The sequence below is a fragment of the Oncorhynchus mykiss genome, unplaced genomic scaffold (assembly GCF_013265735.2).
Source record: "Oncorhynchus mykiss isolate Arlee unplaced genomic scaffold, USDA_OmykA_1.1 un_scaffold_156, whole genome shotgun sequence".
Taxonomy (NCBI): domain Eukaryota; kingdom Metazoa; phylum Chordata; class Actinopteri; order Salmoniformes; family Salmonidae; genus Oncorhynchus; species Oncorhynchus mykiss.
Window position 1 is genome coordinate 579,393 of NW_023493666.1, and position 22,580 is coordinate 601,972.

Below are 22,580 nucleotides of genomic sequence, written 5' to 3' on the forward strand. Positions count from 1 at the left end.
TGGACCTGTGTAGTGGCTGGCTGGGTCACTCTGACCCACGAGCGCAGAGCACAGAGCGGGGAGCCAGGCACAACCTCGCCACACTCGCAGACTCTCTACACTCAACGGCATACGCCCCACCAGTGGCTAGCAGGGTCGCTCTGACCCACGAGCACGGAGCACTGAGTGGGAGCCCTGGAAACACAGGTAGTGGCTGGCTGGGTTGCTCTGACACGTGGGCACAGAGCACAAAGCGGGGAGCCAGGCACAACCTCGCCACACTCGCAGACTCTCTACACTCAACGGCATACGCCTCGCCAGCGGCTGGCAGTGTCGCTCTGACCCACGAGCGCAGAGCACAGAGCACAACAATAACAACTTGGCTACTCTCTAGCACACAGCGGAGCATGTCTGGACCTGTGTAGTGGCTGGCTGGGTCGCTCTGACCCACGAGCGCAGAGCACAGAGCAGGGAACCAGGCACAACCTCGCCACACTCTCAGACTCTCTACACTCAATGGCATTCGCCTCGCCATTGGCTGGCAGGGTCGCTCTGACCCACGAGAACAGAGCACAGAGTGGGAGCCCTGGAAACACAGGGCCTGGGTCGCTCTGACCCACGAGCACAGGGCACAGAGCGGGGAGACACGCATAACCTCACCACACTCTCAGACTCTCTACACTCAACGGCATACGCCTTGCCAGTGGCTGGCTGGGTCACTCTGACCCAAGAGCACAGAGCGGGAGCCCTGGAAACACAGGGCATGGGTCGCTCTGACCCACGAGCACAGAGCACAGAGCGCGAGCCCTGGAAACACAGGGCCTGGGTCGCTCTGACCCACGAGCACAGGGCACAGAGCGGGGAGACACGCATAACCTCACCACACTCGCAGACTCTCAACACTCAACGGCATACGCCTCGCCAGTGGCTGGCTGGGTAGCTCAGTCGGTTAGAGCGTGATGCAAATAACTCCAAGGTCGTCGCTTTGTTCCCGTACTGGCCATGAGGTACATTTTGTGTCAAAATTGTGAGTCACATGCGTGTGTATCGTCAAGGGTGCCACAGAATTAGGTGTAGTGACTTGCAGAAATAACTCAGTTGGGAGAGCTTTAGACGGAAGATGTAAAGGGCCCTGATTCGATCCAGGGTTTCGGAATTAGGATTTGTTCTATCTTTATGCTCTCCTTTGGCTTCAAGGAAACTGCCCACAGCTTTGTTTAAGGGCCTCAATTGTGTGTGCTACGTTTTCGTTTTCATCTGACATTTTGACATCAGTGTTAGATGAAAGTTGCTTGTCATTGTTACATGGCAGTATGTTGTCGTAAGACAAGGCTGCATGAAGTGTGAACTGGAGTTTTCTTGGATCCATGAAAGAATTTGCTTTTGGAGAATGCAGGCATCGATCCCACTACCTCACGCATGCAAAGCATTTGAGCTAATTCCCCAGCCGTTTGGAATTTCCGCAAGAAGCAACCTAGAGGGTCCAGTCTTGTCAGGCTATGCTGTTGGTGGACTTGTTTGTTTACGTGCCAGCACTTGCAGAGGCTCGGTGCATTTCAACAATTGAGCAGAATAGCAAATGGCCGGTTAGCTGAGTTGGTTAGAGTGTGGTGCTAATAACGCCAAGGTCATGGGTTCGATCCCCATATTGGCTATGATGTACATTTTGAGTGTCAAAATTGTGAGTCACATGCATGTGAATTGTCAAGGGTGCCACAGAATTAAAATGAGTGAATTGCCAAAATAGCTCAGTTGGGCGAGCGTTAGACTGAAGAAAAGGTCCCTGGTTCGATCCCTGGTTTCGGCATTTGTATTTGTTCTATCTTCATGCTCTGGCTTCAAGGAAACTATCCACAGCTTTGTTTGTGGGCCTCAATGGTGTGTGCTACGCTGCTCCTCTGAAAGTAAGTGATTTCTTGCTTTTTCATCTGACATTTTGACATCAGTGTTACAGGAAAGTTGCTTGTCATTGTTACATGACAGTAGGTTGTCGTAAGACAAGGCTGCATGAAGTGTGAACTGGAGCTTTCTTGGATCCACAACAAAAATTGTTTTTGGGGATTGCGGGAATCGATCCCACTAACTATAGCATGCTAAGCAAACACAATACCAATTGATCAAATTCCCCAGCTGTTTGGAATTGCCACAAGGAGCAACCAAGAGTGTCCAGTCTTGTCAGGCTATGCTGTTGGTGGACTTGTTAGTTTGTGCTCCAGCACTTACAGAGGCTCGGTGCATCTCAACAATTGTGCTCTGTAGCCAGCGGCCGGTTAGCTCAGTTGGTTAGAGTGTGTGATACGCTGCTCCTCTGAAAGTAAGTAATGTCTTTCTTTTTCATCTGACATTGTGACATCAGTGTTACATGAGAGTTTCTTGTCATTGTTACATGACAGTTTCTTTTCATTGTTTACATGACAGTAGGTTGTCGTAAGACAAGGCTGCATGAAGTGTGAACTGGAGTTTTCTTGGATCCATGAAAGAATTTGCTTTTGGAGAATGCAGGCATCGATCCCACTACCTCACGCATACAAAGCATTTGAGCTAATTCCCCAGCCGTTTGGAATTTCCGCAAGAAGCAACCTAGAGGGTCCAGTCTTGTCAGGCTATGCTGTTGGTGGACTTGTTTGTTTACGTGCCAGCACTTGCAGAGGCTCGGTGCATTTCAACAATTGAGCAGAATAGCAAATGGCCGGTTAGCTGAGTTGGTTAGAGCGTGGTGCTAATAACGCCAAGGTCATGGGTTCGATCCCCATATTGGCTATGATGTACATTTTGAGTGTCAAAATTGTGAGTCACATGCATGTGAATTGTCAAGGGTGCCACAGAATTAAAATGAGTGAATTGCCAAAATAGCTCAGTTGGGCGAGCGTTAGACTGAAGAAAAGGTCCCTGGTTCGATCCCTGGTTTCGGCATTTGTATTTGTTCTATCTTCATGCTCTGGCTTCAAGGAAACTATCCACAGCTTTGTTTGTGGGCCTCAATGGTGTGTGCTACGCTGCTCCTCTGAAAGTAAGTGATTTCTTGCTTTTTCATCTGACATTTTGACATCAGTGTTACAGGAAAGTTGCTTGTCATTGTTACATGACAGTAGGTTGTCGTAAGACAAGGCTGCATGAAGTGTGAACTGGAGCTTTCTTGGATCCACAACAACAATTGTTTTTGGGGATTGCGGGAATCGATCCCACTAACTATAGCATGCTAAGCAAACACAATACCAATTGATCAAATTCCCCAGCTGTTTGGAATTGCCACAAGGAGCAACCAAGAGTGTCCAGTCTTGTCAGGCTATGCTGTTGGTGGACTTGTTAGTTTGTGCTCCAGCACTTACAGAGGCTCGGTGCATCTCAACAATTGTGCTCTGTAGCCAGCGGCCGGTTAGCTCAGTTGGTTAGAGTGTGTGATACGCTGCTCCTCTGAAAGTAAGTAATGTCTTTCTTTTTCATCTGACATTGTGACATCAGTGTTACATGAGAGTTTCTTGTCATTGTTACATGACAGTTTCTTTTCATTGTTTACATGACAGTAGGTTGTCGTAAGACAAGGCTGCATGAAGTGTGAACTGGAGTTTTCTTGGATCCATGAAAGAATTTGCTTTTGGAGAATGCAGGCATCGATCCCACTACCTCACGCATGCAAAGCATTTGAGCTAATTCCCCAGACGTTTGGAATTTCCGCAAGAAGCAACCTAGAGGGTCCAGTCTCGTCAGGCTATGCTGTTGGTGGACTTGTTTGTTTACGTGCCAGCACTTGCAGAGGCTCGGTGCATTGCCACAATTGAGCAAAATAGCAAATGGCTGGTTAGCTCAGTTGGTTAGAGTGTGGTGCTAATAACGCCAAGGTCATGGGTTCGATCCCCGTACTGGCTATGATGTACATTTTGAGTGTCAAAATTGTGAGTCACATGCATGTGAATTGTCAAGGGTGCCACAGAATTAAAATTAGTGAATTGCCGAAATAGCTCAGTTGGGAGAGCGTTAGACTGAAGATCTAAAGGTCCCTGGTTCGATCCCGGGTTTCGGCATTTGTGTTTGTTCTTTCTTCATGCTCTGGCTTCAAGGAAACTATCCACAGCTTTGTTTGTGGGCCTCAATGGTGTGTGCTACTCTGCTCCTCTGAAAGTAAGTCATTTCTTGCTTTTTCATCTGACATTTTGACATCAGTGTTACAGGAAAGTTTCTTGTCATTGTTTACATGACAGTAGGTTGTCGTAAGACAAGGCTGCATGAAGTGTGAACTGGAGTTTTCTTGGATCCATGAAAGAATTTGCTTTTGGAGAATGCAGGTATCGATCCCACTACCTCACGCATGCAAAGCATTTGAGCTAATTCCCCAGCCGTTTGGAATTTCCGCAAGAAGCAACCTAGAGGGTCCAGTCTTGTCAGGCTATGCTGTTGGTGGACTTGTTTGTTTACGTGCCAGCACTTGCAGAGGCTCGGTGCATTTCAACAATTGAGCAAAATAGCAAATGGCCGGTTAGCTCAGTTGGTTAGAGTGTGGTGCTAATAACGCCAAGGTCATGGGTTCATGCTCTGGCTTCAAGGAAACTATCCACAGCTTTGTTTGTGGGCCTCAATGGTGTGTGCTACGCTGCTCCTCTGAAAGTAAGTCATTTCTTGCTTTTTCATCTGACATTTTGACATCAGTGTTACAGGAAAGTTGCTTGTCATTGTTACATGACAGTAGGTTGTCGTAAGACAAGGCTGCATGAAGTGTGAACTGGAGCTTTCTTGGATCCACAACAAAAAATGTTTTTGGGGATTGCGGGAATCGATCCCACTAACTATAGCATGCTAAGCAAACACAATACCAATTGATCAAATTCCCCAGCTGTTTGGAATTGCCACAAGGAGCAACCAAGAGTATCCAGTCTTGTCAGGCTATGCTGTTGGTGGACTTGTTAGTTTGTGCTCCAGCACTTACAGAGGCTCGGTGCATCTCAACAATTGTGCTCTGTAGCCAGCGGCCGGTTAGCTCAGTTGGTTAGAGTGTGTGATACGCTGCTCCTCTGAAAGTAAGTAATGTCTTTCTTTTTCATCTGACATTGTGACATCAGTGTTACATGAGAGTTTCTTGTCATTGTTACATGACAGTTTCTTTTCATTGTTTACATGACAGTAGGTTGTCGTAAGACAAGGCTGCATGAAGTGTGAACTGGAGTTTTCTTGGATCCATGAAAGAATTTGCTTTTGGAGAATGCAGGCATCGATCCCACTACCTCACGCATGCAAAGCATTTGAGCTAATTCCCCAGACGTTTGGAATTTCCGCAAGAAGCAACCTAGAGGGTCCAGTCTCGTCAGGCTATGCTGTTGGTGGACTTGTTTGTTTACGTGCCAGCACTTGCAGAGGCTCGGTGCATTGCCACAATTGAGCAAAATAGCAAATGGCTGGTTAGCTCAGTTGGTTAGAGTGTGGTGCTAATAACGCCAAGGTCATGGGTTCGATCCCCGTACTGGCTATGATGTACATTTTGAGTGTCAAAATTGTGAGTCACATGCATGTGAATTGTCAAGGGTGCCACAGAATTAAAATTAGTGAATTGCCGAAATAGCTCAGTTGGGAGAGCGATAGACTGAAGATCTAAAGGTCCCTGGTTCGATCCCGGGTTTCGGCATTTGTGTTTGTTCTTTCTTCATGCTCTGGCTTCAAGGAAACTATCCACAGCTTTGTTTGTGGGCCTCAATGGTGTGTGCTACTCTGCTCCTCTGAAAGTAAGTAATTTCTTGCTTTTTCATCTGACATTTTGACATCAGTGTTACAGGAAAGTTTCTTGTCATTGTTTACATGACAGTAGGTTGTCGTAAGACAAGGCTGCATGAAGTGTGAACTGGAGTTTTCTTGGATCCATGAAAGAATTTTCTTTTGGAGAATGCAGGTATCGATCCCACTACCTCACGCATGCAAAGCATTTGAGCTAATTCCCCAGCCGTTTGGAATTTCCGCAAGAAGCAACCTAGAGGGTCCAGTCTTGTCAGGCTATGCTGTTGGTGGACTTGTTTGTTTACGTGCCAGCACTTGCAGAGGCTCGGTGCATTTCAACAATTGAGCAAAATAGCAAATGGCCGGTTAGCTCAGTTGGTTAGAGTGTGGTGCTAATAACGCCAAGGTCATGGGTTCGATCCCCGTACTGGCTATGATGTACATTTTGAGTGTCAAAATTGTGAGTCACATGCATGTGAATTGTCAAGGGTGCCACAGAATTAAAACTAGTGAAATTCCGAAATAGCTCAGTTGGGAGAGCGTTAGACTGAAGATCGAAAGGTCCCTGGTTCGATCCCTGGTTTCGTCATTTGTATTTGTTCTATCTTCATGCTCTGGCTTCAAGGAAACTATCCACAGCTTTGTTTGTGGGCCTCAATGGTGTGTGCTACGCTGCTCCTCTGAAAGTAAGTCATTTCTTGCTTTTTCATCTGACATTTTGACATCAGTGTTACAGGAAAGTTGCTTGTCATTGTTACATGACAGTAGGTTGTCGTAAGACAAGGCTGCATGAAGTGTGAACTGGAGTTTTCTTGGATCCATGAAAGAATTTGCTTTTGGAGAATGCAGGCATCGATCCCACTACCTCACGCATGCAAAGCATTTGAGCTAATTCCCCAGCCGTTTGGAATTTCCGCAAGAAGCAACCTAGAGGGTCCAGTCTTGTCAGGCTATGCTGTTGGTGGACTTGTTTGTTTACGTGCCAGCACTTGCAGAGGCTCGGTGCATTTCAACAATTGAGCAAAATAGCAAATGGCCGGTTAGCTCAGTTGGTTAGAGTGTGGTGCTAATAACGCCAAGGTCATGGGTTCATGCTCTGGCTTCAAGGAAACTATCCACAGCTTTGTTTGTGGGCCTCAATGGTGTGTGCTACGCTGCTCCTCTGAAAGTAAGTCATTTCTTGCTTTTTCATCTGACATTTTGACATCAGTGTTACAGGAAAGTTGCTTGTCATTGTTACATGACAGTAGGTTGTCGTAAGACAAGGCTGCATGAAGTGTGAACTGGAGCTTTCTTGGATCCACAACAAAAAATGTTTTTGGGGATTGCGGGAATCGATCCCACTAACTATAGCATGCTAAGCAAACACAATACCAATTGATCAAATTCCCCAGCTGTTTGGAATTGCCACAAGGAGCAACCAAGAGTGTCCAGTCTTGTCAGGCTATGCTGTTGGTGGACTTGTTAGTTTGTGCTCCAGCACTTGCAGAGGCTCGGTGCATCTCAACAATTGTGCTCTGTAGCCAGCTGCCGGTTAGCTCAGTTGGTTAGAGTGTGTGATACGCTGCTCCTCTGAAAGTAAGTAATGTCTTTCTTTTTCATCTGACATTGTGACATCAGTGTTACATGAGAGTTTCTTGTCATTGTTACATGACAGTTTCTTGTCATTGTTTACATGACAGTAGGTTGTCGTAAGACAAGGCTGCATGAAGTGTGAACTGGAGTTTTCTTGGATCCATGAAAGAATTTGCTTTTGGAGAATGCAGGCATCGATCCCACTACCTCACGCATGCAAAGCATTTGAGCTAATTCCCCAGCCGTTTGGAATTTCCGCAAGAAGCAACCTAGAGGGTCCAGTCTTGTCAGGCTATGCTGTTGGTGGACTTGTTTGTTTTCGTGCCAGCACTTGCAGAGGCTCGGTGCATCTCAACAATTGTGCTCTGTAGCCAGCGGCCGGTTAGCTCAGTTGGTTAGAGTGTGTGATACGCTGCTCCTCTGAAAGTAAGTAATGTCTTTCTTTTTCATCTGACATTGTGACATCAGTGTTACATGAGAGTTTCTTGTCATTGTTACATGACAGTTTCTTTTCATTGTTTACATGACAGTAGGTTGTCGTAAGACAAGGCTGCATGAAGTGTGAACTGGAGTTTTCTTGGATCCATGAAAGAATTTGCTTTTGGAGAATGCAGGCATCGATCCCACTACCTCACGCATGCAAAGCATTTGAGCTAATTCCCCAGACGTTTGGAATTTCCGCAAGAAGCAACCTAGAGGGTCCAGTCTCGTCAGGCTATGCTGTTGGTGGACTTGTTTGTTTACGTGCCAGCACTTGCAGAGGCTCGGTGCATTGCCACAATTGAGCAAAATAGCAAATGGCTGGTTAGCTCAGTTGGTTAGAGTGTGGTGCTAATAACGCCAAGGTCATGGGTTCGATCCCCGTACTGGCTATGATGTACATTTTGAGTGTCAAAATTGTGAGTCACATGCATGTGAATTGTCAAGGGTGCCACAGAATTAAAATTAGTGAATTGCTGAAATAGCTCAGTTGGGAGAGCGTTAGACTGAAGATCTAAAGGTCCCTGGTTCGATCCCGGGTTTCGGCATTTGTATTTGTTCTTTCTTCATGCTCTGGCTTCAAGGAAACTATCCACAGCTTTGTTTGTGGGCCTCAATGGTGTGTGCTACTCTGCTCCTCTGAAAGTAAGTAATTTCTTGCTTTTTCATCTGACATTTTGACATCAGTGTTACAGGAAAGTTTCTTGTCATTGTTTACATGACAGTAGGTTGTCGTAAGACAAGGCTGCATGAAGTGTGAACTGGAGCTTTCTTGGATCCACAACAAAAAATGTTTTTGGGGATTGCGGGAATCGATCCCACTAACTATAGCATGCTAAGCAAACACAATACCAATTGATCAAATTCCCCAGCTGTTTGGAATTGCCACAAGGAGTAACCAAGAGTGTCCAGTCTTGTCAGGCTATGCTGTTGGTGGACTTGTTAGTTTGTGCTCCAGCACTTGCAGAGGCTCGGTGCATCTCAACAATTGTGCTCTGTAGCCAGCGGCCGGTTAGCTCAGTTGGTTAGAGTGTGTGATACGCTGCTCCTCTGAAAGTAAGTAATGTCTTTCTTTTTCATCTGACATTGTGACATCAGTGTTACATGAGAGTTTCTTGTCATTGTTACATGACAGTTTCTTGTCATTGTTTACATGACAGTAGGTTGTCGTAAGACAAGGCTGCATGAAGTGTGAACTGGAGTTTTCTTGGATCCATGAAAGAATTTGCTTTTGGAGAATGCAGGCATCGATCCCACTACCTCACGCATGCAAAGCATTTGAGCTAATTCCCCAGCCGTTTGGAATTTCCGCAAGAAGCAACCTAGAGGGTCCAGTCTCGTCAGGCTATGCTGTTGGTGGACTTGTTTGTTTACGTGCCAGCACTTGCAGAGGCTCGGTGCATTGCCACAATTGAGCAAAATAGCAAATGGCTGGTTAGCTCAGTTGGTTAGAGTGTGGTGCTAATAACGCCAAGGTCATGGGTTCGATCCCCGTACTGGCTATGATGTACATTTTGAGTGTCAAAATTGTGAGTCACATGCATGTGAATTGTCAAGGGTGCCACAGAATTAAAATTAGTGAATTGCCGAAATAGCTCAGTTGGGAGAGCGTTAGACTGAAGATCTAAAGGTCCCTGGTTCAATCCCGGGTTTCGGCATTTGTATTTGTTCTTTCTTCATGCTCTGGCTTCAAGGAAACTATCCACAGCTTTGTTTGTGGGCCTCAATGGTGTGTGCTACTCTGCTCCTCTGAAAGTAAGTAATTTCTTGCTTTTTCATCTGACATTTTGACATCAGTGTTACAGGAAAGTTTCTTGTCATTGTTTACATGACAGTAGGTTGTCGTAAGACAAGGCTGCATGAAGTGTGAACTGGAGTTTTCTTGGATCCATGAAAGAATTTGCTTTTGGAGAATGCAGGCATCGATCCCACTACCTCACGCATGCAAAGCATTTGAGCTAATTCCCCAGCCGTTTGGAATTTCCGCAAGAAGCAACCTAGAGGGTCCAGTCTTGTCAGGCTATGCTGTTGGTGGACTTGTTTGTTTACGTGCCAGCACTTGCAGAGGCTCGGTGCATTTCAACAATTGAGCAAAATAGCAAATGGCCGGTTAGCTCAGTTGGTTAGAGTGTGGTGCTAATAACGCCAAGGTCATGGGTTCGATCCCCGTACTGGCTATGATGTACATTTTGAGTGTCAAAATTGTGAGTCACATGCATGTGAATTGTCAAGGGTGCCACAGAATTAGTGAAATGCCGAAATAGCTCAGTTGGGAGAGCGTTAGACTGAAGATCTAAAGGTCCCTGGTTTCGGCATTTGTATTTGTTCTATCTTCATGCTCTGGCTTCAAGGAAACTATCCACAGCTTTGTTTGTGGGCCTCAATGGTGTGTGCTACGCTGCTCCTCTGAAAGTAAGTCATTTCTTGCTTTTTCATCTGACATTTTGACATCAGTGTTACAGGAAAGTTGCTTGTCATTGTTACATGACAGTAGGTTGTCGTAAGACAAGGCTGCATGAAGTGTGAACTGGAGCTTTCTTGGATCCACAACAAAAAATGTTTTTGGGGATTGCGGGAATCGATCCCACTAACTATAGCATGCTAAGCAAACACAATACCAATTGATCAAATTCCCCAGCTGTTTGGAATTGCCACAAGGAGTAACCAAGAGTGTCCAGTCTTGTCAGGCTATGCTGTTGGTGGACTTGTTAGTTTGTGCTCCAGCACTTGCAGAGGCTCGGTGCATCTCAACAATTGTGCTCTGTAGCCAGCGGCCGGTTAGCTCAGTTGGTTAGAGTGTGTGATACGCTGCTCCTCTGAAAGTAAGTAATGTCTTTCTTTTTCATCTGACATTGTGACATCAGTGTTACATGAGAGTTTCTTGTCATTGTTACATGACAGTTTCTTGTCATTGTTTACATGACAGTAGGTTGTCGTAAGACAAGGCTGCATGAAGTGTGAACTGGAGTTTTCTTGGATCCATGAAAGAATTTGCTTTTGGAGAATGCAGGCATCGATCCCACTACCTCACGCATGCAAAGCATTTGAGCTAATTCCCCAGCCGTTTGGAATTTCCGCAAGAAGCAACCTAGAGGGTCCAGTCTCGTCAGGCTATGCTGTTGGTGGACTTGTTTGTTTACGTGCCAGCACTTGCAGAGGCTCGGTGCATTGCCACAATTGAGCAAAATAGCAAATGGCTGGTTAGCTCAGTTGGTTAGAGTGTGGTGCTAATAACGCCAAGGTCATGGGTTCGATCCCCGTACTGGCTATGATGTACATTTTGAGTGTCAAAATTGTGAGTCACATGCATGTGAATTGTCAAGGGTGCCACAGAATTAAAATTAGTGAATTGCCGAAATAGCTCAGTTGGGAGAGCGTTAGACTGAAGATCTAAAGGTCCCTGGTTCAATCCCGGGTTTCGGCATTTGTATTTGTTCTTTCTTCATGCTCTGGCTTCAAGGAAACTATCCACAGCTTTGTTTGTGGGCCTCAATGGTGTGTGCTACTCTGCTCCTCTGAAAGTAAGTAATTTCTTGCTTTTTCATCTGACATTTTGACATCAGTGTTACAGGAAAGTTTCTTGTCATTGTTTACATGACAGTAGGTTGTCGTAAGACAAGGCTGCATGAAGTGTGAACTGGAGTTTTCTTGGATCCATGAAAGAATTTGCTTTTGGAGAATGCAGGCATCGATCCCACTACCTCACGCATGCAAAGCATTTGAGCTAATTCCCCAGCCGTTTGGAATTTCCGCAAGAAGCAACCTAGAGGGTCCAGTCTTGTCAGGCTATGCTGTTGGTGGACTTGTTTGTTTACGTGCCAGCACTTGCAGAGGCTCGGTGCATTTCAACAATTGAGCAAAATAGCAAATGGCCGGTTAGCTCAGTTGGTTAGAGTGTGGTGCTAATAACGCCAAGGTCATGGGTTCGATCCCCGTACTGGCTATGATGTACATTTTGAGTGTCAAAATTGTGAGTCACATGCATGTGAATTGTCAAGGGTGCCACAGAATTAGTGAAATGCTGAAATAGCTCAGTTGGGAGAGCGTTAGACTGAAGATCTAAAGGTCCCTGGTTCGATCCCTGGTTTTGGCATTTGTATTTGTTCTATCTTCATGCATGTGAATTGTCAAGGGTGCCACAGAATTAGTGAAATGCCGAAATAGCTCAGTTGGGAGAGCGTTAGACTGAAGATCTAAAGGTCCCTGGTTTGATCCCTGGTTTCGGCATTTGTATTTGTTCTATCTTCATGCTCTGGCTTCAAGGAAACTATCCACAGCTTTGTTTGTGGGCCTCAATGGTGTGTGCTACGCTGCTCCTCTGAAATTAAGTGATATCTTGCTTTTTCATCTGACATTTTGACATCAGTGTTACAGGAAAGTTGCTTGTCATTGTTACATGACAGTAGGTTGTCGTAAAACAAGGCTGCATGAAGTGTGAACTGGAGCTTTCTTGGATCCACAACAAAAATTGTTTTGGGGGATTGCGGGAATCGATCCCACTAACTATAGCATGCTAAGAAAACACAATACCAATTGATCAAATTCCCCAGCTGTTTGGAATTGCCACAAGGAGCAACCAAGAGTGTCCAGTCTTGTCAGGCTATGCTGTTGGTGGACTTGTTAGTTTGTGCTCCAGCACTTACAGAGGCTCAGTGCATCTCAACAATTGTACTCTGTAGCCAGCGGCCGGTTAGCTCAGTTGGTTAGAGTGTGTGATACGCTGCTCCTCTGAAAGTAAGTAATGTCTTTCTTTTTCATCTGACATTGTGACATCAGTGTTACATGAGAGTTTCTTGTCATTGTTACATGACAGTTTCTTGTCATTGTTTACATGACAGTAGGTTGTCGTAAGACAAGGCTGCATGAAGTGTGAACTGGAGTTTTCTTGGATCCATGAAAGAATTTGCTTTTGGAGAATGCAGGCATCGATCCCACTACCTCACGCATGCAAAGCATTTGAGCTAATTCCCCAGCCGTTTGGAATTTCCGCAAGAAGCAACCTAGAGGGTCCAGTCTTGTCAGGCTATGCTGTTGGTGGACTTGTTTGTTTACGTGCCAGCACTTGCAGAGGCTCGGTGCATTTCAACAATTGAGAAAAATAGCAAATGGCCGGTTAGCTCAGTTGGTTAGAGTGTGGTGCTAATAACGCCAAGGTCATGGGTTCGATCCCCGTACTGGCTATGATGTACATATTGAGTGTCAAAATTGTGAGTCACATGCATGTGAATTGTCAAGGGTGCCACATAATTAAAATTAGTGAAATGCCGAAATAGCTCAGTTGGGAGAGCGTTAGACTAAAGATCCCTGGTTTCGGCATTTGTATTTGTTCTATCTTCATGCTCTGGCTTCAAGGAAACTATCCACAGCTTTGTTTGTGGGCCTCAATGGTGTGTGCTACGCTGCTCCTCTGAAAGTAAGTCATTTCTTGCTTTTTCATCTGACATTTTGACATCAGTGTTACAGGAAAGTTGCTTGTCATTGTTACATGACAGTAGGTTGTCGTAAGACAAGGCTGCATGAAGTGTGAACTGGAGCTTTCTTGGATCCACAACAAAAAATGTTTTTGGGGATTGCGGGAATCGATCCCACTAACTATAGCATGCTAAGCAAACACAATACCAATTGATCAAATTCCCCAGCTGTTTGGAATTGCCACAAGGAGTAACCAAGAGTGTCCAGTCTTGTCAGGCTATGCTGTTGGTGGACTTGTTAGTTTGTGCTCCAGCACTTGCAGAGGCTCGGTGCATCTTAACAATTGTGCTCTGTAGCCAGCGGCCGGTTAGCTCAGTTGGTTAGAGTGTGTGATACGCTGCTCCTCTGAAAGTAAGTAATGTCTTTCTTTTTCATCTGACATTGTGACATCAGTGTTACATGAGAGTTTCTTGTCATTGTTACATGACAGTTTCTTGTCATTGTTTACATGACAGTAGGTTGTCGTAAGACAAGGCTGCATGAAGTGTGAACTGGAGTTTTCTTGGATCCATGAAAGAATTTGCTTTTGGAGAATGCAGGCATCGATCCCACTACCTCACGCATGCAAAGCATTTGAGCTAATTCCCCAGCCGTTTGGAATTTCCGCAAGAAGCAACCTAGAGGGTCCAGTCTCGTCAGGCTATGCTGTTGGTGGACTTGTTTGTTTACGTGCCAGCACTTGCAGAGGCTCGGTGCATTGCCACAATTGAGCAAAATAGCAAACGGCTGGTTAGCTCAGTTGGTTAGAGTGTGGTGCTAATAACGCCAAGGTCATGGGTTCGATCCCCGTACTGGCTATGATGTACATTTTGAGTGTCAAAATTGTGAGTCACATGCATGTGAATTGTCAAGGGTGCCACAGAATAAAAATTAGTGAATTGCCGAAATAGCTCAGTTGGGAGAGCGTTAGACTGAAGATCTAAAGGTCCCTGGTTCGATCCCGGGTTTCGGTATTTGTATTTGTTCTTTCTTCATGCTCTGGCTTCAAGGAGACTATCCACAGCTTTGTTTGTGGGCCTCAATGGTGTGTGCTACTCTGCTCCTCTGAAAGTAAGTAATTCCTTGCTTTTTCATCTGACATTTTGACATCAGTGTTACAGGAAAGTTTCTTGTCATTGTTTACATGACAGTAGGTTGTCGTAAGACAAGGCTGCATGAAGTGTGAACTGGAGTTTTCTTGGATCCATGAAAGAATTTGCTTTTGGAGAATGCAGGCATCGATCCCACTACCTCACGCATGCAAAGCATTTGAGCTAATTCCCCAGCCGTTTGGAATTTCCGCAAGAAGCAACCTAGAGGGTCCAGTCTTGTCAGTCTATGCTGTTGGTGGACTTGTTTGTTTACGTGCCAGCACTTGCAGAGGCTCGGTGCATTTCAACAATTGAGCAAAATAGCAAATGGCTGGTTAGCTCAGTTGGTTAGAGTGTGGTGCTAATAACGCCACTGTCATGGGTTCGATCCCCGTACTGGCTATGATGTACATTTTGAGTGTCAAAATTGTGAGTCACATGCATGTGAATTGTCAAGGGTGCCACAGAATTAAAATTAGTGAATTGCCGAAATAGCTCAGTTGGGAGAGCGTTAGACTGAACTTCTAAAGGTCCCTGTTTCGGCATTTGTATTTGTTCTTTCTTCATGCTCTGGCTTCAAGGAAACTATCCACAGCTTTGTTTGTGGGCCTCAATGGTGTGTGCTACGCTGCTCCTCTGAAAGTAAGTAATTTCTTGCTTTTTCATCTGACATTTTGACATCAGTGTTACAGGAAAGTTGCTTGTCATTGTTACATGACAGTAGGTTGTCGTAAGACAAGGCTGCATGAAGTGTGAAGTGGGGCTTTCTTGGATCCACAAAAAAAAATGTTTTTGGGGATTGCGGGAATCGATCCCACTACCTATAGCATGCTAAGCAAACACAATACCAATTGATCAAATTCCCCAGCTGTTTGTAATTGCCACAAGGAGCAACCAAGAGTGTCCAGTCTTGTCAGGCTATGCTGTTGGTGGACTTGTTAGTTTGTGCTCCAGCACTTACAGAGGCTCGGTGCATCTCAACAATTGTGCTCTGTAGCCAGCGGCCGGTTAGCTCAGTTGGTTAGAGTGTGTGATACGCTGCTCCTCTGAAAGTAAGTAATGTCTTTCTTTTTCATCTGACATTGTGACATCAGTGTTACATGAGAGTTTCTTGTCATTGTTACATGACAGTTTCTTGTCATTGTTTACATGACAGTAGGTTGTCGTAAGACAAGGCTGCATGAAGTGTGAACTGGAGTTTTCTTGGATCCATGAAAGAATTTGCTTTTGGAGAATGCAGGCATCGATCCCACTACCTCACGCATGCAAAGCATTTGAGCTAATTCCCCAGCCGTTTGGAATTTCCGCAAGAAGCAACCTAGAGGGTCCAGTCTCGTCAGGCTATGCTGTTGGTGGACTTGTTTGTTTACGTGCCAGCACTTGCAGAGGCTCGGTGCATTTCAACAATTGAGCAAAATAGCAAATGGCTGGTTAGCTCAGTTGGTTAGAGTGTGGTGCTAATAACGCCACGGTCATGGGTTCGATCCCCGTACTGGCTATGATGTACATTTTGAGTGTCAAAATTGTGAGTCACATGCATGTGAATTGTCAAGGCTGCCACAGAATTAAAATTAGTGAATTGCCGAAATAGCTCAGTTGGGAGAGCGTTAGACTGAACATCTAAAGGTCCCTGTTTCGGCATTTGTATTTGTTCTTTCTTCATGCTCTGGCTTCAAGGAAACTATCCACAGCTTTGTTTGTGGGCCTCAATGGTGTGTACTACGCTGCTCCTCTGAAAGTAAGTAATTTCTTGCTTTTTCATCTGACATTTTGACATCAGTGTTACAGGAAAGTTGCTTGTCATTGTTACATGACAGTAGGTTGTCGTAAGACAAGGCTGCATGAAGTGTGAAGTGGGGCTTTCTTGGATCCACAAAAAAAAATGTTTTTGGGGATTGCGGGAATCGATCCCACTACCTATAGCATGCTAAGCAAACACAATACCAATTGATCAAATTCCCCAGCTGTTTGGAATTGCCACAAGGAGCAACCAAGAGTGTCCAGTCTTGTCAGGGTATGCTGTTGGTGGACTTGTTAGTTTGTGCTCCAGCACTTACAGAGGCTCGGTGCATCTCAACAATTGTGCTCTGTAGCCAGCGGCCGGTTAGCTCAGTTGGTTAGAGTGTGTGATACGCTGCTCCTCTGAAAGTAAGTAATGTCTTTCTTTTTCATCTGACATTGTGACATCAGTGTTACATGAGAGTTTCTTGTCATTGTTACATGACAGTTTCTTGTCATTGTTTACATGACAGTAGGTTGTCGTAAGACAAGGCTGCATGAAGTGTGAACTGGAGTTTTCTTGGATCCATGAAAGAATTTGCTTTTGGAGAATGCAGGCATCGATCCCACTACCTCACGCATGCAAAGCATTTGAGCTAATTCCCCAGCCGTTTGGAATTTCCGCAAGAAGCAACCTAGAGGGTCCAGTCTCGTCAGGCTATGCTGTTGGTGGACTTGTTTGTTTACGTGCCAGCACTTGCAGAGGCTCGGTGCATTGCCACAATTGAGCAAAATAGCAAATGGCTGGTTAGCTCAGTTGGTTAGAGTGTGGTGCTAATAATGCCAAGGTCATGGGTTTGATCCCCGTACTGGCTATGATGTACATTTTGAGTGTCAAAATTGTGAGTCACATGCATGTGAATTGTCAAGGGTGCCACAGAATTAAAATTAGTGAATTGCCGAAATAGCTCAGTTGGGAGAGCGTTAGACTGAAGATCTAAAGGTCCCTGTTTCGGCATTTGTATTTGTTCTTTCTTCATGCTCTGGCTTCAAGGAAACTATCCACAGCTTTGTTTGTGGGCCTCAATGGTGTGTGCTACGCTGCTCCTCTGAAAGTAAGTAATTTCTTGCTTTTTCATATGACATTTTGACATCAGTGTTACAGGAAAGTTGCTTGTCATTGTTACATGACAGTAGGTTGTCGTAAGACAAGGCTGCATGAAGTGTGAAGTGGGGCTTTCTTGGATCCACAAAAAAAAATGTTTTTGGGGATTGCGGGAATCGATCCCACTACCTATAGCATGCTAAGCAAACACAATACCAATTGATCAAATTCCCCAGCTGTTTGGAATTGCCACAAGGAGCAACCAAGAGTGTCCAGTCTTGTCAGGCTATGCTGTTGGTGGACTTGTTAGTTTGTGCTCCAGCACTTGCAGAGGCTCGGTGCATCTCAACAATTGTGCTCTGTAGCCAGCGGCCGGTTAGCTCAGTTGGTTAGAGTGTGTGATACGCTGCTCCTCTGAAAGTAAGTAATGTCTTTCTTTTTCATCTGACATTGTGACATCAGTGTTACATGAGAGTTTCTTGTCATTGTTACATGACAGTTTCTTGTCATTGTTTACATGACAGTAGGTTGTCGTAAGACAAGGCTGCATGAAGTGTGAACTGGAGTTTTCTTGGATCCATGAAAGAATTTGCTTTTGGAGAATGCAGGCATCGATCCCACTACCTCACGCATGCAAAGCATTTGAGCTAATTCCCCAGCCGTTTGGAATTTCCGCAAGAAGCAACCTAGAGGGTCCAGTCTCGTCAGGCTATGCTGTTGGTGGACTTGTTTGTTTACGTGCCAGCACTTGCAGAGGCTCGGTGCATGGCCACAATTGAGCAAAATAGCAAATGGCTGGTTAGCTCAGTTGGTTAGAGTGTGGTGCTAATAACGCCAAGGTCATGGGTTCGATCCCCGTACTGGCTATGATGTACATTTTGAATGTCAAAATTGTGAGTCACATGCGTGTGAATTGTCAAGGGTGCCACAGAATTAATATTAGTGAATTGCCGAAATAGCTCAGTTGGGAGAGCGTTAGACTGAAGATCTAAAGGTCCCTGGTTCGATCCCGGGTTTCGGCATTTGTATTTGTTCTTTCTTCATGCTCTGGCTTCAAGGAAACTATCCACAGCTTTGTTTGTGGGCCTCAATGGTGTGTGCTACGCTGCTCCTCTGAAAGTAAGTCATTTCTTGCTTTTTCATCTGACATTTTGACATCAGTGTTACAGGAAAGTTTCTTGTCATTGTTTACATGACAGTAGGTTGTCGTAAGACAAGGCTGCATGAAGTGTGAACTGTAGTTTTCTTGGATCCATTAAAGAATTTGCTTTTGGAGAATGCAGGCATCGATCCCACTACCTCACGCATGCAAAGCATTTGAGCTAATTCCCCAGCCGTTTGGAATTTCCGCAAGAAGCAACCTAGAAGGTCCAGTCTTGTCAGGCTATGCTGTTGGTGGACTTGTTTGTTTACGTGCCAGCACTTGCAGAGGCTCGGTGCATTTCAACAATTGAGCAAAATAGCTAATGGCCGGTTAGCTGAGTTGGTTAGAGTGTGGTGCTAATAACGCCAAGGTCATGGGTTTGATCCCCATATTGGCTATGATGTACATTTTGAGTGTCAAAATTGTGAGTCACATGCATGTGAATTGTCAAGGGTGCCACAGAATTAAAATTAGTGAATTGCCGAAATAGCTCAGTTGGGAGAGCGTTAGACTGAAGATCTAAAGGTCCCTGTTTCGGCATTTGTATTTCTTCTTTCTTCATACTCTGGCTTCAAGGAAACTATCCACAGCTTTGTTTGTGGGCCTCAATGGTGTGTGCTACGCTGCTCCTCTGAAAGTAAGTAATTTCTTGCTTTTACATCTGACATTTTGACATCAGTGTTACAGGAAAGTTGCTTGTCATTGTTACATGACAGTAGGTTGTCGAAAGACAAGGCTGCATGAAGTGTGAACTGGAGCTTTCTTGGATCCACAAAAAAAAATGTTTTTGGGAAATGCGGGAATCGATCCCACTAACTATAGCATGCTAAGCAAACACAATACCAATTGATCAAATTCCCCAGCTGTTTTGAATTGCCACAAGGAGCAACCAAGAGTGTCCAGTCTTGTCAGGCTATGCTGTTGGTGGACTTGTTAGTTTGTGCTCCAGCACTTGCAGAGGCTCGGTGCATCTCAACAATTGTGCTCTGTAGCCAGCGGCCGGTTAGCTCAGTTGGTTAGAGTGTGTGATACGCTGCTCCTCTGAAAGTAAGTAACGTCTTTCTTTTTCATCTGACATTGTGACATCAGTGTTACATGAGAGTTTCTTGTCATTGTTACATGACAGTTTCTTGTCATTGTTGACATGACAGTAGGTTGTCGTAAGACAAGGCTGCATGAAGTGTGAACTGTAGTTTTCTTGGATCCATTAAATAATTTGCTTTTGGAGAATGCAGGCATCGATCCCACTACCTCACGCATGCAAAGCATTTGAGCTAATTCCCCAGCCGTTTGGAATTTCCGCAAGAAGCAACCTAGAGGGTCCAGTCTCGTCAGGCTATGCTGTTGGTGGACTTGTTTGTTTACGTGCCAGCACTTGCAGAGGCTCGGTGCATTGCCACAATTGAGCAAAAAAGCAAATGGCTGGTTAGCTCAGTTGGTCAGAGTGTGGTGCTAATAACGCCAAGGTCATGGGTTTGATCCCCGTACTGGCTATGATGTACATTTTGAGTGTCAAAATTGTGAGTCACATGCATGTGAATTGTCAAGGGTGCCACAGAATTAAAATTAGTGAATTGCTGAAATAGCTCAGTTGGGAGAGCGTTAGACTGAAGATCTAAAGGTCCCTGGTTCGATCCCGGGTTTCGGCATTTGTATTTGTTCTTTCTTCATGCTCTGGCTTCAAGGAAACTATCCACAGCTTTGTTTGTGGGCCTCAATGGTGTGTGCTACGCTGCTCCTCTGAAAGTAAGTAATTTCTTGCTTTTTCATCTGACATTTTGACATCAGTGTTACAGGAAAGTTCCTTGTCATTGTTTACATGACAGTAGGTTGTCGTAAGACAAGGCTGCATGAAGTGTGAACTGGAGTTTTCTTGGATCCATGAAAGAATTTGCTTTTGGAGAATGCAGGCATCGATCCCACTACCTCACGCATGCAAAGCATTTGAGCTAATTCCCCAGCCGTTTGGAATTTCCGCAAGAAGCAACCTAGAGGGTCCAGTCTTGTCAGGCTATGCTGTTGGTGCACTTGTTTGTTTACGTTCCAGCACTTGCAGAGGCTCGGTGCATTTCAACAATTGAGCAAAATAGCAAATGGCCGGTTAGCTGAGTTGGTTAGAGTGTGGTGCTAATAACCCCAAGGTCATGGGTTCGATCCTCATATTGGCTATGATGTACATTTTGAGTGTCAAAATTGTGAGTCACATGCGTGTGAATTGTCAAGGGTGCCACAGAATTAAAATTACTGAATTGCCGAAATAGCTCAGTTGGGAGAGCGTTAGACTGAAGATCTAAAGGTCCCTGGTTCGATCCCGGGTTTCGGCATTTGCATTTGTTCTTTCTTCATGCTCTGGCTTCAAGGAAACTATCCACAGCTTTGTTTGTGGGCCTCAATGGTGTGTGCTACGCTGCTCCTCTGAAAGTAAGTAATTTCTTGCTTTTTCATCTGACATTTTGACATCAGTGTTACAGGAAAGTTTCTTGTCATTGTTTACATGACAGTAGGTTGTCGTAAGACAAGGCTGCATGAAGTGTGAACTGGAGTTTTCTTGGATCCATGAAAGAATTTGCTTTTGGAGAATGCAGGCATCGATCCCACTACCTCACGCATGCAAAGCATTTGAGCTAATTCCCCAGCCGTTTGGAATTTCCGCAAGAAGCAACCTAGAAGGTCCAGTCTTGTCAGGCTATGCTGTTGGTGGACTTGTTTGTTTACGTGCCAGCACTTGCAGAGGCTCGGTGCATTTCAACAATTGAGCAAAATAGCTAATGGCCGGTTAGCTGAGTTGGTTAGAGTGTGGTGCTAATAACGCCAAGGTCATGGGTTTGATCCCCATATTGGCTATGATGTACATTTTGAGTGTCAAAATTGTGAGTCACATGCATGTGAATTGTCAAGGGTGCCACAGAATTAAAATTAGTGAATTGCCGAAATAGCTCAGTTGGGAGAGCGTTAGACTGAAGATCTAAAGGTCCCTGTTTCGGCATTTGTATTTCTTCTTTCTTCATACTCTGGCTTCAAGGAAACTATCCACAGCTTTGTTTGTGGGCCTCAATGGTGTGTGCTACGCTGCTCCTCTGAAAGTAAGTAATTTCTTGCTTTTACATCTGACATTTTGACATCAGTGTTACAGGAAAGTTGCTTGTCATTGTTACATGACAGTAGGTTGTCGAAAGACAAGGCTGCATGAAGTGTGAACTGGAGCTTTCTTGGATCCACAAAAAAAAATGTTTTTGGGAAATGCGGGAATCGATCCCACTAACTATAGCATGCTAAGCAAACACAATACCAATTGATCAAATTCCCCAGCTGTTTTGAATTGCCACAAGGAGCAACCAAGAGTGTCCAGTCTTGTCAGGCTATGCTGTTGGTGGACTTGTTAGTTTGTGCTCCAGCACTTGCAGAGGCTCGGTGCATCTCAACAATTGTGCTCTGTAGCCAGCGGCCGGTTAGCTCAGTTGGTTAGAGTGTGTGATACGCTGCTCCTCTGAAAGTAAGTAACGTCTTTCTTTTTCATCTGACATTGTGACATCAGTGTTACATGAGAGTTTCTTGTCATTGTTACATGACAGTTTCTTGTCATTGTTGACATGACAGTAGGTTGTCGTAAGACAAGGCTGCATGAAGTGTGAACTGTAGTTTTCTTGGATCCATTAAATAATTTGCTTTTGGAGAATGCAGGCATCGATCCCACTACCTCACGCATGCAAAGCATTTGAGCTAATTCCCCAGCCGTTTGGAATTTCCGCAAGAAGCAACCTAGAGGGTCCAGTCTCGTCAGGCTATGCTGTTGGTGGACTTGTTTGTTTACGTGCCAGCACTTGCAGAGGCTCGGTGCATTGCCACAATTGAGCAAAAAAGCAAATGGCTGGTTAGCTCAGTTGGTCAGAGTGTGGTGCTAATAACGCCAAGGTCATGGGTTTGATCCCCGTACTGGCTATGATGTACATTTTGAGTGTCAAAATTGTGAGTCACATGCATGTGAATTGTCAAGGGTGCCACAGAATTAAAATTAGTGAATTGCTGAAATAGCTCAGTTGGGAGAGCGTTAGACTGAAGATCTAAAGGTCCCTGGTTCGATCCCGGGTTTCGGCATTTGTATTTGTTCTTTCTTCATGCTCTGGCTTCAAGGAAACTATCCACAGCTTTGTTTGTGGGCCTCAATGGTGTGTGCTACGCTGCTCCTCTGAAAGTAAGTAATTTCTTGCTTTTTCATCTGACATTTTGACATCAGTGTTACAGGAAAGTTCCTTGTCATTGTTTACATGACAGTAGGTTGTCGTAAGACAAGGCTGCATGAAGTGTGAACTGGAGTTTTCTTGGATCCATGAAAGAA

The 22,580-nt window shown here is 44.9% G+C and overlaps 27 non-coding genes across 27 annotated transcripts; all 27 read left to right on the forward strand.

Moving 5' to 3' along the window:
• The first annotated feature begins 2,666 nt into the window (after positions 1–2,666).
• trnai-aau lies at positions 2,667–2,740 on the forward strand. The gene has a single exon. It is a non-coding gene; the product is annotated as a tRNA-Ile (tRNA).
• A 1,032-nt stretch (positions 2,741–3,772) lies between these two features.
• On the forward strand, positions 3,773–3,846 carry trnai-aau. The gene has a single exon. It is a non-coding gene; the product is annotated as a tRNA-Ile (tRNA).
• An 82-nt stretch (positions 3,847–3,928) lies between these two features.
• Positions 3,929–4,001, forward strand: trnaf-gaa. Its single transcript has one exon. It is a non-coding gene; the product is annotated as a tRNA-Phe (tRNA).
• A 1,363-nt stretch (positions 4,002–5,364) lies between these two features.
• Positions 5,365–5,438, forward strand: trnai-aau. Its single transcript has one exon. It is a non-coding gene; the product is annotated as a tRNA-Ile (tRNA).
• An 82-nt stretch (positions 5,439–5,520) lies between these two features.
• trnaf-gaa lies at positions 5,521–5,593 on the forward strand. Its single transcript has one exon. It is a non-coding gene; the product is annotated as a tRNA-Phe (tRNA).
• A 446-nt stretch (positions 5,594–6,039) lies between these two features.
• Positions 6,040–6,113, forward strand: trnai-aau. The gene has a single exon. It is a non-coding gene; the product is annotated as a tRNA-Ile (tRNA).
• Positions 6,114–8,053: 1,940 nt separating this feature from the next.
• Positions 8,054–8,127, forward strand: trnai-aau. The gene has a single exon. It is a non-coding gene; the product is annotated as a tRNA-Ile (tRNA).
• An 82-nt stretch (positions 8,128–8,209) lies between these two features.
• Positions 8,210–8,282, forward strand: trnaf-gaa. Its single transcript has one exon. It is a non-coding gene; the product is annotated as a tRNA-Phe (tRNA).
• An 881-nt stretch (positions 8,283–9,163) lies between these two features.
• Positions 9,164–9,237, forward strand: trnai-aau. The gene has a single exon. It is a non-coding gene; the product is annotated as a tRNA-Ile (tRNA).
• An 82-nt stretch (positions 9,238–9,319) lies between these two features.
• On the forward strand, positions 9,320–9,392 carry trnaf-gaa. Its single transcript has one exon. It is a non-coding gene; the product is annotated as a tRNA-Phe (tRNA).
• Positions 9,393–9,838: 446 nt separating this feature from the next.
• Positions 9,839–9,912, forward strand: trnai-aau. The gene has a single exon. It is a non-coding gene; the product is annotated as a tRNA-Ile (tRNA).
• Positions 9,913–10,929: 1,017 nt separating this feature from the next.
• Positions 10,930–11,003, forward strand: trnai-aau. Its single transcript has one exon. It is a non-coding gene; the product is annotated as a tRNA-Ile (tRNA).
• Positions 11,004–11,085: 82 nt separating this feature from the next.
• trnaf-gaa lies at positions 11,086–11,158 on the forward strand. Its single transcript has one exon. It is a non-coding gene; the product is annotated as a tRNA-Phe (tRNA).
• A 446-nt stretch (positions 11,159–11,604) lies between these two features.
• On the forward strand, positions 11,605–11,678 carry trnai-aau. The gene has a single exon. It is a non-coding gene; the product is annotated as a tRNA-Ile (tRNA).
• A 76-nt stretch (positions 11,679–11,754) lies between these two features.
• Positions 11,755–11,827, forward strand: trnaf-gaa. Its single transcript has one exon. It is a non-coding gene; the product is annotated as a tRNA-Phe (tRNA).
• Positions 11,828–11,888: 61 nt separating this feature from the next.
• On the forward strand, positions 11,889–11,961 carry trnaf-gaa. The gene has a single exon. It is a non-coding gene; the product is annotated as a tRNA-Phe (tRNA).
• Positions 11,962–12,841: 880 nt separating this feature from the next.
• Positions 12,842–12,915, forward strand: trnai-aau. The gene has a single exon. It is a non-coding gene; the product is annotated as a tRNA-Ile (tRNA).
• Positions 12,916–13,930: 1,015 nt separating this feature from the next.
• trnai-aau lies at positions 13,931–14,004 on the forward strand. Its single transcript has one exon. It is a non-coding gene; the product is annotated as a tRNA-Ile (tRNA).
• Positions 14,005–14,086: 82 nt separating this feature from the next.
• Positions 14,087–14,159, forward strand: trnaf-gaa. The gene has a single exon. It is a non-coding gene; the product is annotated as a tRNA-Phe (tRNA).
• A 1,542-nt stretch (positions 14,160–15,701) lies between these two features.
• On the forward strand, positions 15,702–15,775 carry trnai-aau. Its single transcript has one exon. It is a non-coding gene; the product is annotated as a tRNA-Ile (tRNA).
• Positions 15,776–17,893: 2,118 nt separating this feature from the next.
• On the forward strand, positions 17,894–17,967 carry trnai-aau. Its single transcript has one exon. It is a non-coding gene; the product is annotated as a tRNA-Ile (tRNA).
• An 82-nt stretch (positions 17,968–18,049) lies between these two features.
• On the forward strand, positions 18,050–18,122 carry trnaf-gaa. Its single transcript has one exon. It is a non-coding gene; the product is annotated as a tRNA-Phe (tRNA).
• Positions 18,123–19,664: 1,542 nt separating this feature from the next.
• trnai-aau lies at positions 19,665–19,738 on the forward strand. The gene has a single exon. It is a non-coding gene; the product is annotated as a tRNA-Ile (tRNA).
• An 82-nt stretch (positions 19,739–19,820) lies between these two features.
• Positions 19,821–19,893, forward strand: trnaf-gaa. Its single transcript has one exon. It is a non-coding gene; the product is annotated as a tRNA-Phe (tRNA).
• Positions 19,894–20,495: 602 nt separating this feature from the next.
• On the forward strand, positions 20,496–20,568 carry trnaf-gaa. The gene has a single exon. It is a non-coding gene; the product is annotated as a tRNA-Phe (tRNA).
• Positions 20,569–22,110: 1,542 nt separating this feature from the next.
• Positions 22,111–22,184, forward strand: trnai-aau. Its single transcript has one exon. It is a non-coding gene; the product is annotated as a tRNA-Ile (tRNA).
• An 82-nt stretch (positions 22,185–22,266) lies between these two features.
• Positions 22,267–22,339, forward strand: trnaf-gaa. The gene has a single exon. It is a non-coding gene; the product is annotated as a tRNA-Phe (tRNA).
• Positions 22,340–22,580: the final 241 nt, after the last annotated feature.